Source organism: Merops nubicus, unplaced genomic scaffold (assembly GCF_000691845.1).
Source record: "Merops nubicus isolate BGI_N331 unplaced genomic scaffold, ASM69184v1 scaffold6622, whole genome shotgun sequence".
NCBI classification, from domain to species: domain Eukaryota; kingdom Metazoa; phylum Chordata; class Aves; order Coraciiformes; family Meropidae; genus Merops; species Merops nubicus.
This window is the reverse complement of record NW_008595532.1, coordinates 33,518-45,466: the sequence shown is the minus strand read 5'-3', so window position 1 is coordinate 45,466 and position 11,949 is coordinate 33,518.

The window sequence follows — 11,949 nt, the reverse complement described above, 5'->3', positions numbered from 1 at the left end:
AATCACATAAATCATAACTGGAAGGAACATTTAGAGGTCTACTCCAATCTCCCAGAGCTGGGCTACTGCCAACACTGAATCAGGCCTGTAAGCAGAGTGGTCAGATCTAGATCACAGATATGCATATACATCCACAGCAAACTGCCACAATTCCAACAAGACCGAACCCTAAAGAATAGTTAACCTTCTGGCTTGGGCAGCAAACTTACCCAGATCAGCTGGGCTTGAAGATTCCAGGCTAAAATGGCATCAAGATGCACCATGCAACTTAGCTTGACTCCTAAAAACATAAAATTCTGTGTAATTGTGTGAGCTTTACTTGCATACTTAGCCCAAGCAGCCATCCACTATCATTTATTTCAATTTTACCAATTGATCTAGAACACATTGATTCTGTTAGTGCCAGCTCTATTCCAGCAAAGTGTTGTATTTTACCAATAACCTTATGTGTCAGTCATTAATTTTTCATTTATCAGTTGAGAGTTTTGCTTGAGGAAAGTTAGTGGTTCCTTTTCTAAATTGCTCATTCAAAATCATACATTGAGAGTGCCTCTTTACAGTGTTATGCCTTAGGCTCACTCCTGTCCCAGATACTTTCTGCTTGCCCCATCTCCCACCCCTGTGGCAATGCACTCTTTCAACCCATGTCCCTTTCTCATCTGCTTGAAAGCTTCTCCAGTGTTCCATATTTTACATTTTATATTGTTCCTTACTTCCTTTACTTAGGAGTGAGCACTTTCACAGCAACCCACAAAATCCTCTACCCTCCTTACTACTCTTTTTTTATCTTCCTCATACCAGTAATTTCTCATCTCTTTTTACACATCAACACCAGGATTTATCTATCCAACTTCATCAGTTTAAGAGAATAGTGTTTTCATCATAAACTCCCTACATATCAATGGAAAGACCAATCTCCTGCAGTTAGACTGTAGATTTTGTTTTTATGTGGATTCATAGTATGTCTCTATCTCTTTTCCTTCTTTTACTGTGTGGGGAAATCAGACAAATTTACTCTTAATTTAGATGGGATGCATTCAGCCCTAAACACATGACCAAATCCCAGCAGTAAACTCAACAACTCCAGCAACGCTGCTATTTACAGAAGGTTTACGAGTATCTTGGTGTATAGAATTTGAAACACTGCTTTTGAGGAGAGAAATATAGTTGAAGGAAGCCCTTCTTAAGTTATTTTTCCAGCCTCGCTAATTGATTTTGGGCAAAGCAGCCAGTGACAAAAGCAACCAAGTGCTGTCAGAATTTACAGCTCTCTCAAGATGGGCAGTGTTACATGGCACTACTGAAGTTTAAGCTAAACCTAAACTAGGGACTTTGGAAACAGTAATTTTACTATCTTAAAAATCATGACAAATTATTCAACAACTAACATGTAAGAGAACAAGGAAAAGCACTCAAATTGCATAAGCTCTTCATTTCTGTAGCCCAGAGCACAGAAAAAAATAAGTTGTGATTTCAAAGATTGTCTATAGCTAGAGAACTCTCAAACAGATAAAATCAAGGATACAGAGTAGCATAAATACAAGAAATAAGTGCTACCACTTCTTTTTCACAAGAATACAAAGGATTTTCCAACAAATCAGTTACAAAAGAATTAGCTTCCTTTTTAGCACCTACAGCATGGGCTACACTGACAATGATTTCTAGATATAATGGCAGATTAAATAATTTTTCAGACCATATTCAGGTACCTTGTTGAGACTGAACACTAAATCTATGCAGATACAGCACTCAGCTATCCCACACTTATTAAAGATATCTGGAGACAAAGTCTCAGGGTATTAAGTTCTGTCTACTGTGCAAATTAAGTCCCTACAGTTCCTTACCATTTTCAAAGTAGACTCTAATCTTCCCATCTCTGCTAAGATACAGCAGGAAAGTCTCTCAGCTGACTAGATAAATCCAGACTGCTTTGAAAGACAAGTGGTGCTTGATGACAGAATTTTGTTTGAAAATAGCAGCTAGAATATTTAGCACTGCCAGGTCACATCAGAAGAAGAAAATCCTTCCTATAAAAATAAGAGGGAATAGCTAAACAAACACAGGTCTTCTACATATTATATATTCTTTCTAGCAGCTCCCTGGCATTTCATTGATTTCACTGAGGAAGTGAACAATTTACATCATATGAACTGCCAGCAGCAAAAGGCCAGGGTGATCCTTACATGACAGCATGATGTGCTCAGACAGTTCTGGTCAACAATAGCACACAAGATAACAGAGGTAAAACAGAATAACACAAGTCCTGTGCAGCTTATCAAAAGAGATGTGTGGAACTACTCATATATTACACACAGGATTGTTCAATGATATGATAAAGTGCACACTATGCTATTGTTTTCACCCTGTCTACCTGTTCTTGACGTTTTCTGACATGTCAGAATATCCTTCTCAAGGCAATGCAGGCAACTCTGGTGATCCAGAGCACTGAAGCAATCTGTGTCACTGGAGTAAGTGGTTTTCAAATCACATCTGAGTAGAGCATGTTCCTAAGTGGTGACCTACATAAATGTCCATAAGATCAGAGGGTCAAGATACAAGTGTTGCTACTGCAAAATAGGTCTGGCACAGTGAACATTGTGGACAAGTGCTGCTGAGTGCCAGATGGCATAAAAGTAACGCTAATGTGATATTCTTTCTCTGCACATAACCGTAGCTTCACGTTCTTTGAAGACACACACCACTGATGTGAATTAGTGCAAATCTGCCCCCTGCAGTCCCAAGGCTCTCGTGAACATGGCCTTCATGTCTTTCCTCATGTTTTATATCAGCTGATCCTTGTCATGATTCAGATATACAAAGGATATATGGCACAGATCTCTGGCATGCAGGGACTCAGATCTAGCCAAATGGGAAGCAGGCCATGCAGGACACAGAGAGAAGGTCACTTTCATCACAAGCCAAGACTGTGGGAATTGTTCTAGACATTAGCAGAGCTTTATGTAAAAGAAGTTCAGCATGGAAGGAGATGCATCGCCTATTCCATAACAGCCAACGTAAATAGTGCTAGCAGGACTCCCTTGTTTCTCTATTTTTTTTATTAGACATCAGAAATATTTGTCCATGTGGTGGTGACATGTATAAATTCAGTGCACAAAATATCACATTGCAATTCATTGGCAATATTGTAACATCACCACTGATCCTCTCCTGCAGTGACCACTTAGGCCAAAAACTGTTATATATTACTTTTTTTAGGTAGAGCATCTTAGGCTAAGGCAGGCAGAGGGGAAAAAAAAAAAAAAAACAAAAAAACACTGAAAATTCTTCATAAATACCAGAAGACTTCGATTTTTTACAAAATTTTTGGGTTGGTATTTTTAGTCATAGCCTTTTTTTCATCCTCAGACAATTTAATGTTACAGCACAGCAAGAACTCCTGGGTGTTTTGCAGTTTGGGTCACTCTGGGGAAACATTGTCTTCTCTGTTTTTCTCTCCATAGAAATGGTACAGGGCTCCCATAACTGCTCAGTCAGCCACAAAACATACACATCAAGTACAGCATTAGAATAATGCTGGGAAAGCATGGAAATGTTTTAAATACTTTTAAGTAAAAAAGAAACATTCACTGTGTTCTGTCAGATTCAGAAAAAGTTAAGTTACACAAAACAGTTGTTTCTTCTAGCTGATCTTCTGTCACATATACAGCCACTAAGAGGGAAAGCCAAAACTGTGTGATGTGTCATTACCTATTAACTCAGTCATATAACAGGGATATTTGGCTCGTTCATGGCTGTTCTGTGCCTAAAACAAAGCTGTCAAGAAAGAGCCTTAATTTTAATAGCTTAGGAAATAAGGGAGGAGAAGTGTCAGTCAAAATAGTTTTTATTCTTTACCCTGGGATAACAAAATGGTTTTCAATAGAATTGCCTTTGCATCTGAAATTTCACATACATCAAGTTTATTTGTATGGTCTAAGTACGGCATCAATAAAACTTCATTTTCTTGTGGAAAAGGGCAGGCTTATCATATTTTACAAGACTACCTAATTACAGAGTATAGCTGTTGCCAGTCTCCTCTTTTCTGTTTAGAAAAAAACAGGCAGAGTGAAAAGCATAGGGCTTCAGGCCAGAAAGAAGGTGTAAGTCCAGAAAGGATTAGATTATCCAACTTTTTATGTCACAGGTCAAGACACTGTAATATGTTTAGCTATGTACTAAACCAAATAATTTATGAATTAACCTAGTTCATTTTTTAGAAAAATCTCCATATTGAATTCTTTCTTGATGTTTCCAGAGAATCAAACAGACCTCGATAGACTAACTTTTTGAACAGATGAGTAGTGATTTAGCACCACTCTAAATCTGAATCTGCATAACACCAGCTTCCAGCTTTTGGTCTTTATTGTACCTCTCCATACAAATTTATGAAGTCTTTTTGTGCCTTTCCCTTGGGAAAGTAATTAAACATGGAAATCTATTCATTACTTGGTAGCCTTTAAAAATCAACTAGGCAGACTGAGTCCTTTAATTCTGTCATTCTAACATTTCCTTTCCAAGTCCTAGACATTTGTATTCCTTCCCTGCTCTCTCTCCACTTATGCAGCAACTCTACATACCTTGGAGCTGTACAAATTGGATACAGATATGGATCTATAAAGATAAGATAAACTCTGTGATGAAACATATGACAAAAGTAATGCTGCTTTTGTCTCTCAACAAAAAGCTTCTTAGCACACCTAATATGAAGCTAGAACTCTTCCCAGAGCTTTCAGGATGTAATCCTTCATTCTGTGTATATGGTGTGTGTTCCATATTTCTAGATGTGTAGCATTAGTTTTGCTAATATTAAAGCAAGCCTGTCTTATAAATCAGTCTGATCATCAAATAACCCATATGATTACTACATTTCTGTGATTACTTAACATGACCGCTACCAGCGATAACTTCATACTTCCAAATAATATACAAAAATATTTAACAGGCTTTAAAAACATTAACTTCTATGTACCTCCTTTTCAACTACACTCCCAGTTAATGATGAGTTGGCATTGACAATTCCTTTAAGATCAGTCTGTTAGCTATTTGCAATCTGTCTAAATGGGCCTTTGGATTCTACAAGGATAAAATATAGAACATATACAACATAGAAGACAAAATATGTGAGATCATAGGAAGGAGAAAGTTCATTAAAATGACGAAAAAGCACATACTGCCTTCTTCAAGAACAGCTGCCTAAATTCACCCAATCTAGCACACAAAACTCATATGGCTAAATGCACATGGAACTTTTTTTGGGAAAAATAAATAAACAAACAAACCAATTAAGAATCCTTACTTCCTGTTGTGCATTTATATAATCATTGGCAATTAGGATCCCACAGCCTGTGAGGCAATGAAGTCAATAAATATGCTCTCCTCCCACTTCTAATTTTTGCTTTTTCCAGACTGGCAGCCTATTAAAACAAACTGCACTTCTCTCCTTATTCACATACCAAAAACTGCATTGGAGATGGTAAAAAGGTAAAAAGCACATATTTTTTGGCAAAGACTACAGCCACAGAAAGGAGATACCAGAATGCACGTTCCAAGACATGTGGTGGAATTGGAATATCTTGGTTAAAAGCTGTGATGTTACTGATTTTGTTGTGCCCAGGTATGTCTCACCATTTTCTCCCCATTCTCAGGTACCTTCTTTCTTATATTAGATGTTAGAAAGTAAAATAAAGTAATCTGACTCTTATCAGTGAGGAAGAGTGATAAATCTTGCAAAGAGTGAATCAAGTCTCAAGGTCATCTCTTGCCACCATTGGAGTTTTGTTAGTTAAGAAGTGACAGGAATTCTATTTAGGAATTATACATTTAGAGTACAGACAGCTTCTTCTAGTGGAAGTTTTGACTAGATCTCATCTTCCTTGAGATATTTTGCAAATATCATGTTGCAAGCCATTATTAGACCTTATGCTGACTTAAAAATAAAAATTCCACATAACAAAAATATTATCGTACATGTGCCTCCTCTGGCTCAAAGCTAGCAATCATCATGATGGAGTAGACATAAGTTATGAGATTTCCATGGAGGAAAGAATACTGGATCAGTGAGAGAATGTTATAATCCAGCTGTAGCAATAATTCCAAGTAGCTTTCGGGCAGTGAAGTCTTAATAAACTTAAACACTTGTGTAAGCCAGATTTATCGAAGCAGCTTCACATATTGTGGTTCTGGTTTAAGGTTTTCTATTCTGGGCAGAGCACCAATTGGAAAGATGCCTTGGAATATGCACTCCCTAGTCCACCAGAGAGTGTACTGAAAACATCACATACCTTTCTCTCTGCTTTTCCCTGTCCCCCCACTGCATCTATTATGAATGTTAAATAACCACATAGTTCATTATTTTATGCTGGAAAAGTTAAAAGTAAAACAAACCAAAAAGACTGTGTTTTATTCACTGAAAAAGAATGCATGTTATTGAGCTTACACCTGAGACAGCAGGTTTCTGACAGCTCCCATGGGAGCTTGCCTTGAATGTCTGGAAAAGCTTTTACCATCCTGATTTTTTTTCCTTTTTTTCCAAAAATTCTCCAAATTTAGTATCCACATACTTTGTGGTAAATGTTGTTAACCATTCATGCCATCTTGGACTTCTCTGTTTTTGTTTTAATAAAATTTACACTATATTTCTCCCTCCAGAACTCTAGGGTGGTTTCAATTTAGATTTTACATTATAGTGATTGCCAGGAGCTTTTGTAATTTCCATGATGACTTCTTCTATCAAGAATATAGTTTTCTTTCCTCATTCCTGACTTATTCAAAGAAGTTTTTCCATTGGCATCCACATTTCATCACTGTTTACAAATTCAAAGACATATAATTTAATCTTGGGAGTTCTAAGCATCATTCCCTCCTTTCAAACATAAATGAATAAAGATGGAATTCATCTTTATTCTTCCCAACAGTAATTTACACATATGAAAACAAAGTTTATTTCTTTCCCAAAGCACATTAGTCTTCACTGTACTGTGAGGTCTCCAGGATTTCTTGATTGTGGGAGGTTCTAGCTCAGTTCTAGCCTAATAAACTACAAATCATGTCTGAAATGCACTGCTTTGTCTCATGCTAACAAGACTCTGATTTCCTTACCTCTTCTCCAGAAATCAGTATTGTGATGAGAAGATTAAAAAATGAGACTCAATCAGTGTTTTTTGTTATTATTCAAAGTGAATGGCAGTTAAAAATGAAAATCTCTCAGGCTGTTACGGTTAGAGATGCTTTCAGGTCTTAATGAAAAATGACTGGAAAAAATCTTTCAATTCAAAACCTGCTTTGAACAAAACAGTGGCAATGACTCTGCCACTTTCCATTCTATTTGCATTGGGCCTGAAGAAGCGTTACCCATCCTGACCCAAGGATACCAGGCAGTGGAGAAGCCTGGCACTGTTTGGCATCACCCTTCAGCTGTGTGTGGATTAACTGCAAGAATTCAAGCAATATCATGGTTACATTTATTTTGTTTGGGAAAATATTATATAACCCCATAAACTGACAAAATCCAGTCTCACCGAGAACAGTAAAAATACATTCCTGTTATTCAGGTGACAACTAAATATAAGCCAGTAACTTATGTGCTGTGGCAGCTTGCTGTGTACCCTGAGTCTGTATTTGATTCAAGTTAATTTCAGGGTGTGAAAAGATGAAGGAACTCTTCAAAAGCAGGAGAAATTCAGGACCCTTTGCCCTCCACCTTCCAAACCTCTGTCTCTGATGTCAGTACTTTCGTTTATTGCCTTTCACTGTAGCACAAGGATGGGAAAGACCTCTTGAGAAAGAGAATGTTGCTATTATAGGAAGGCATTTTGTAATATTTTTATTCATAAACACAGAGTCCCATCATAAATACGTTAAAACCTGTCATTAGAAGGCTGTTTCAGAATCCAACATTTAAATTAATTAGGGTCTTAGACTCTCTGAACATCATCCTGAAGTCTGACCATAGCCAAATGCTATAGAGTATATTACCATATACACTTTTTAGACAGTGAATTATGCCAAGGAGTTTGTGAATTACACTGTACTGGAATGGCAGTAAAAATATCAAGATCAAGTAAAAATCAAGATTATGAAGACAGCTGTGAGGTATGTTCTTAAAAACAAAAGTCTAGTCTACTAAACTTATTGCTCTGTCTGCAAGATGTTTTCAATTATTCAGAAAATCTCAACAGTTAATATGAGTTCTTGCACTTGCAGGTTCAACTGTGCAACACTCTCCGTACGTTAAATGAGCCCTGAAGGACTGTAGAATAAAAGTGCATTTTTAACTGGATTTTTAAAACATCAATGCTAAAATTCAGTTCTACTCTTTGTAGAGGAAAAGGTGCTCAGAGGATGAAGAAATTCTGTGTGGTTGAAAGAGAGACCACTATATAGAGCCATAGCTAAGAAAGAAAAATAAGAGCTTTGGAAATTCAGTTCAATTCAATAGTTCAAAACCTTCAATGCTGTCAAATGACTACTACGAAGACAAGTAAAGATTAATATTGAGCACAGTCCAAAGCATGTCAGAGAAGATATCTCAATTTTAGTGGATTGGACTCCATTTGCTTCCCAGTTGCAGTGAATGGAAAGGGGCAGTTTGGTTCTGGTTTTAATAAAAAGAGATATAAAACTCAAAACTTCCAATAAATTAGATATAATTGATACAAGCTAGGTAGTTTCCTTTCAAATAGATTAGTTTGTGTTCATGACACATTTTCTTCTAACATCCTACAAAGCATCCATCAGTTCTGGTGAAAAATTCTAGCTTTCTAGTGTATTCAGCTTCAATCTCTCATCCTCAGAATGTGGTAAAAGAGTACAAAGGACACATTGCATATCCCATCATTTTCAAGCATTTTGTATTTCACAGGCTAGGATATCAAAAGCCAGATGACTGGCAATCATGAAAAATAATTTGAACCTCTTAATCCAAACTGTTGTTACCTGGAAAGAGATCTTTGAATAGGTCACATCTTTCTACACCGATCTTGCACATTTAGAAATATATTTGGCACTTTACAATGTATTTTTAAACTAATTCCTCTTGCACACCTGCATAATTCATGTTCAAACATCCACTTGGCCACATTTGCAAAACTGAAAAAACTCAGATGTCATAATTGTGTATGCTTAATTCCAAATCCATTCTTACATGAAACATTTGGATATAAGAAATATCCATTCTCCCTGCCTTTCACTATGAATTGATTTATTGGGAAGTAGGGCAGATTAACATTCCCATATAAGGTGCTTTTTAGCAGAAATATCTTTAATAAGAGGGCACAGAAATTTTCCGATACTGCAAGTAACCAAATGAATCAGATACTAAAGGAGAGGGCAGAATTACAGCACTTCCATAGAATTATGGGAGCAATAAGGACAAATTAACACTAAAGCTAAATTAATTACACTCATTACATCATGTAATGTAGTAACATTAATAGTACTCCACATGAATGGTAAACTGATGCTGATATGACTGAAAATAATACACATCCTTGGGTCAAAAAGCAAGACACATTCTAATCCTGTGCCCATTGTATTCATCTATGTGGTTACCAAAACTCGACTTCATCCACCACCACCCCCCTGCCTCCCAGCTGAAAATCACTATAGCTACTTATATAATCGTTAAGATATGATCTCAGCATATAATCATGACATTATTTTACAACTCAGTTACTCCAACACCACTTTTTCTGATCTTCACAAATGGTAATTAGGCATCTGTGTCAAAAGCGATTCTGCAAAACTTTATGTATTTTTGTTTGTCCTCATTTTCAAGGTCTTCCCTAGTTATTATTTTCTTTTTAAAACGAACATCTTATTCCATGTTGAAAATTCAGTTTCTGACCCTTACAAAGTTCTTATACCATCACTTATTGCCTGTGTGGGTTTAGATTTGGGGTTTTTTTTGATTGTTTTGTGTTTTTTAGAAAAGCTCCTAATAATATCCTCTCTGATCAGAGCCCTCATCGTTGAAAGAGTTCCCTATAAAACTCTGCTTGGCTATCTTGCTGTCTGCTGTCAAATATCTCAGTGACACCTTTAGACAGCTCACAATGGAGCCATTATCCACCTCACCAATCATCACAAGATCATCATTTCCCTATACAGTTTACTCACAATGTTTTATTCTATTGCTTTAATCTCTGAGATGAGAATAGGGTCTTGGTCCTGCATTTGCATAGCACCCAAAACAGAAATTAGGACACCTTCTACAGTACTGTGATAAAAAATAAGACGGTCTCAATCACAAAGAGAGAAAATTGAATTTGTTCTATAGTCTCCATTCAGTTGTTCTCTTTAATGTCTGCTTAGACTTTGTAATATCAGTGAATCTTCTCAATGATGGTTGATCACATTTCTAATCCATAGGAGGAGGATATCTTTTTTATTTTTACAAAGATGAAGCTCTTCATTTGGCACATGAGGTTCAAGCCCCAAAATTACATTAAATAACCCAAATTAGGTTCCTCTTTGGAATTAAGATATCACAAAAATTCACTACCAGAGAAAAACCACCTTTTCTGCTTCTCCTTTCATTGTTTTCTGTCCCTTGAGGAGAGAAAGGAGGAACTCCTCTACAAATTGACAAGAAAACAAACCAGAGTGGAAACACAAAAGGAGTACTAAAGACAGACTCTTTTCTCAGAGCTTCTGATCTTTATTCTAGGCCTTATCCTTCCTCCTCTGGCTGAAGTGTTTTGCCCAATAATCCTTCTATGAAGTATGTTACTCACATAGAAACAAGGTTATCCATCTCATCATTAGCCACTAGGATTTCCCATATGCTGTTATACCTTCAGTATGAATACTGCCTCCAACATGGATTAGAATGAGGTTTGAAAACTTTGCCCTTGCCAAAAGAAGACACTGGCAGAGAGCTTAAAAACCAGCTGCGTTAAGCAGAAATGCAAATGGCACGGGACAACCTTCTAGTGAGGACTACAGAGGGAATAACTATTTCAACATCTGTGACTGAGGAGCTGGTTAGAAACAGCCACTCTAATATATTGTTGCCCAGACAGAACATGATAGTACCTGCAGAAGTTGTGGTCTGGACTTCCTGGTGCATCACAGGACACCTTAAGTTCTGGAGTCTAAACCTCGAGCTCTGAATCAGGGATGACATATGGATGATGCCCACAAACAGGCAGGAAATACCCTTCTGACTGGTTTTCACCCAGGGCCTGGCCAACCTTGGGTGGGATCCAATTAGGAAATCACTACTAGGTGCCCCCACTTTCAGCGTTAACACCAGGTGTCCCAGCATAAAGGCTGGCTCTGCTTGCAGTGAAGGGGGGAACTTTACCTCTGTAGTGAGTGCATTATGAAGGATTTCCAGTTACCAGAAGGGCTGAAATACACTGAGTAATCTGGAAAAAAAAAAAACAACAAAACTTCTTTGGATAATAAGGCAGCTGTTTGCTCTTTAACAAGGAATCCCAGGGCAGAACTTCAACTTCCTTGCTATTCTGTACAGGGAAAAGATGAGTGCCATAGAAGTAAAGGGGCTCATGAAGCCCAAAGGGAGAGAAAGGATAAAGATAACATCTAATCTGAAGGGATTAGTTTGAATAACCAGTTAATCACAAGAATCATGATTTAGACACAGCAGTCAGTGTATCTTGCCAATTATTCTGGGCCCGATCATAAAAACCTCACTTCATACTAGGTTCTTTGTAAAGCAATCATATAAGCTTGCAATAAAGGAGCTGAGACAAATGGGCAGCAAATGTTATCATCACAATTTGATTTTAAATAAGAAAAATGCAGCAATTGTGCTTTGGATTCTTCTCACATAGTTAAGCTTGATGCGTCACCAGCCAAATTCATTCAATCACAGAATACCAGGTTAGAAAGGACCTCAAGGATCATTTGGTACAACCTTTCAAATTCATTCATTGTACGTCTTGGGTTTATGACATTATCCCTTAATGTGTTTTCTCTTCTACT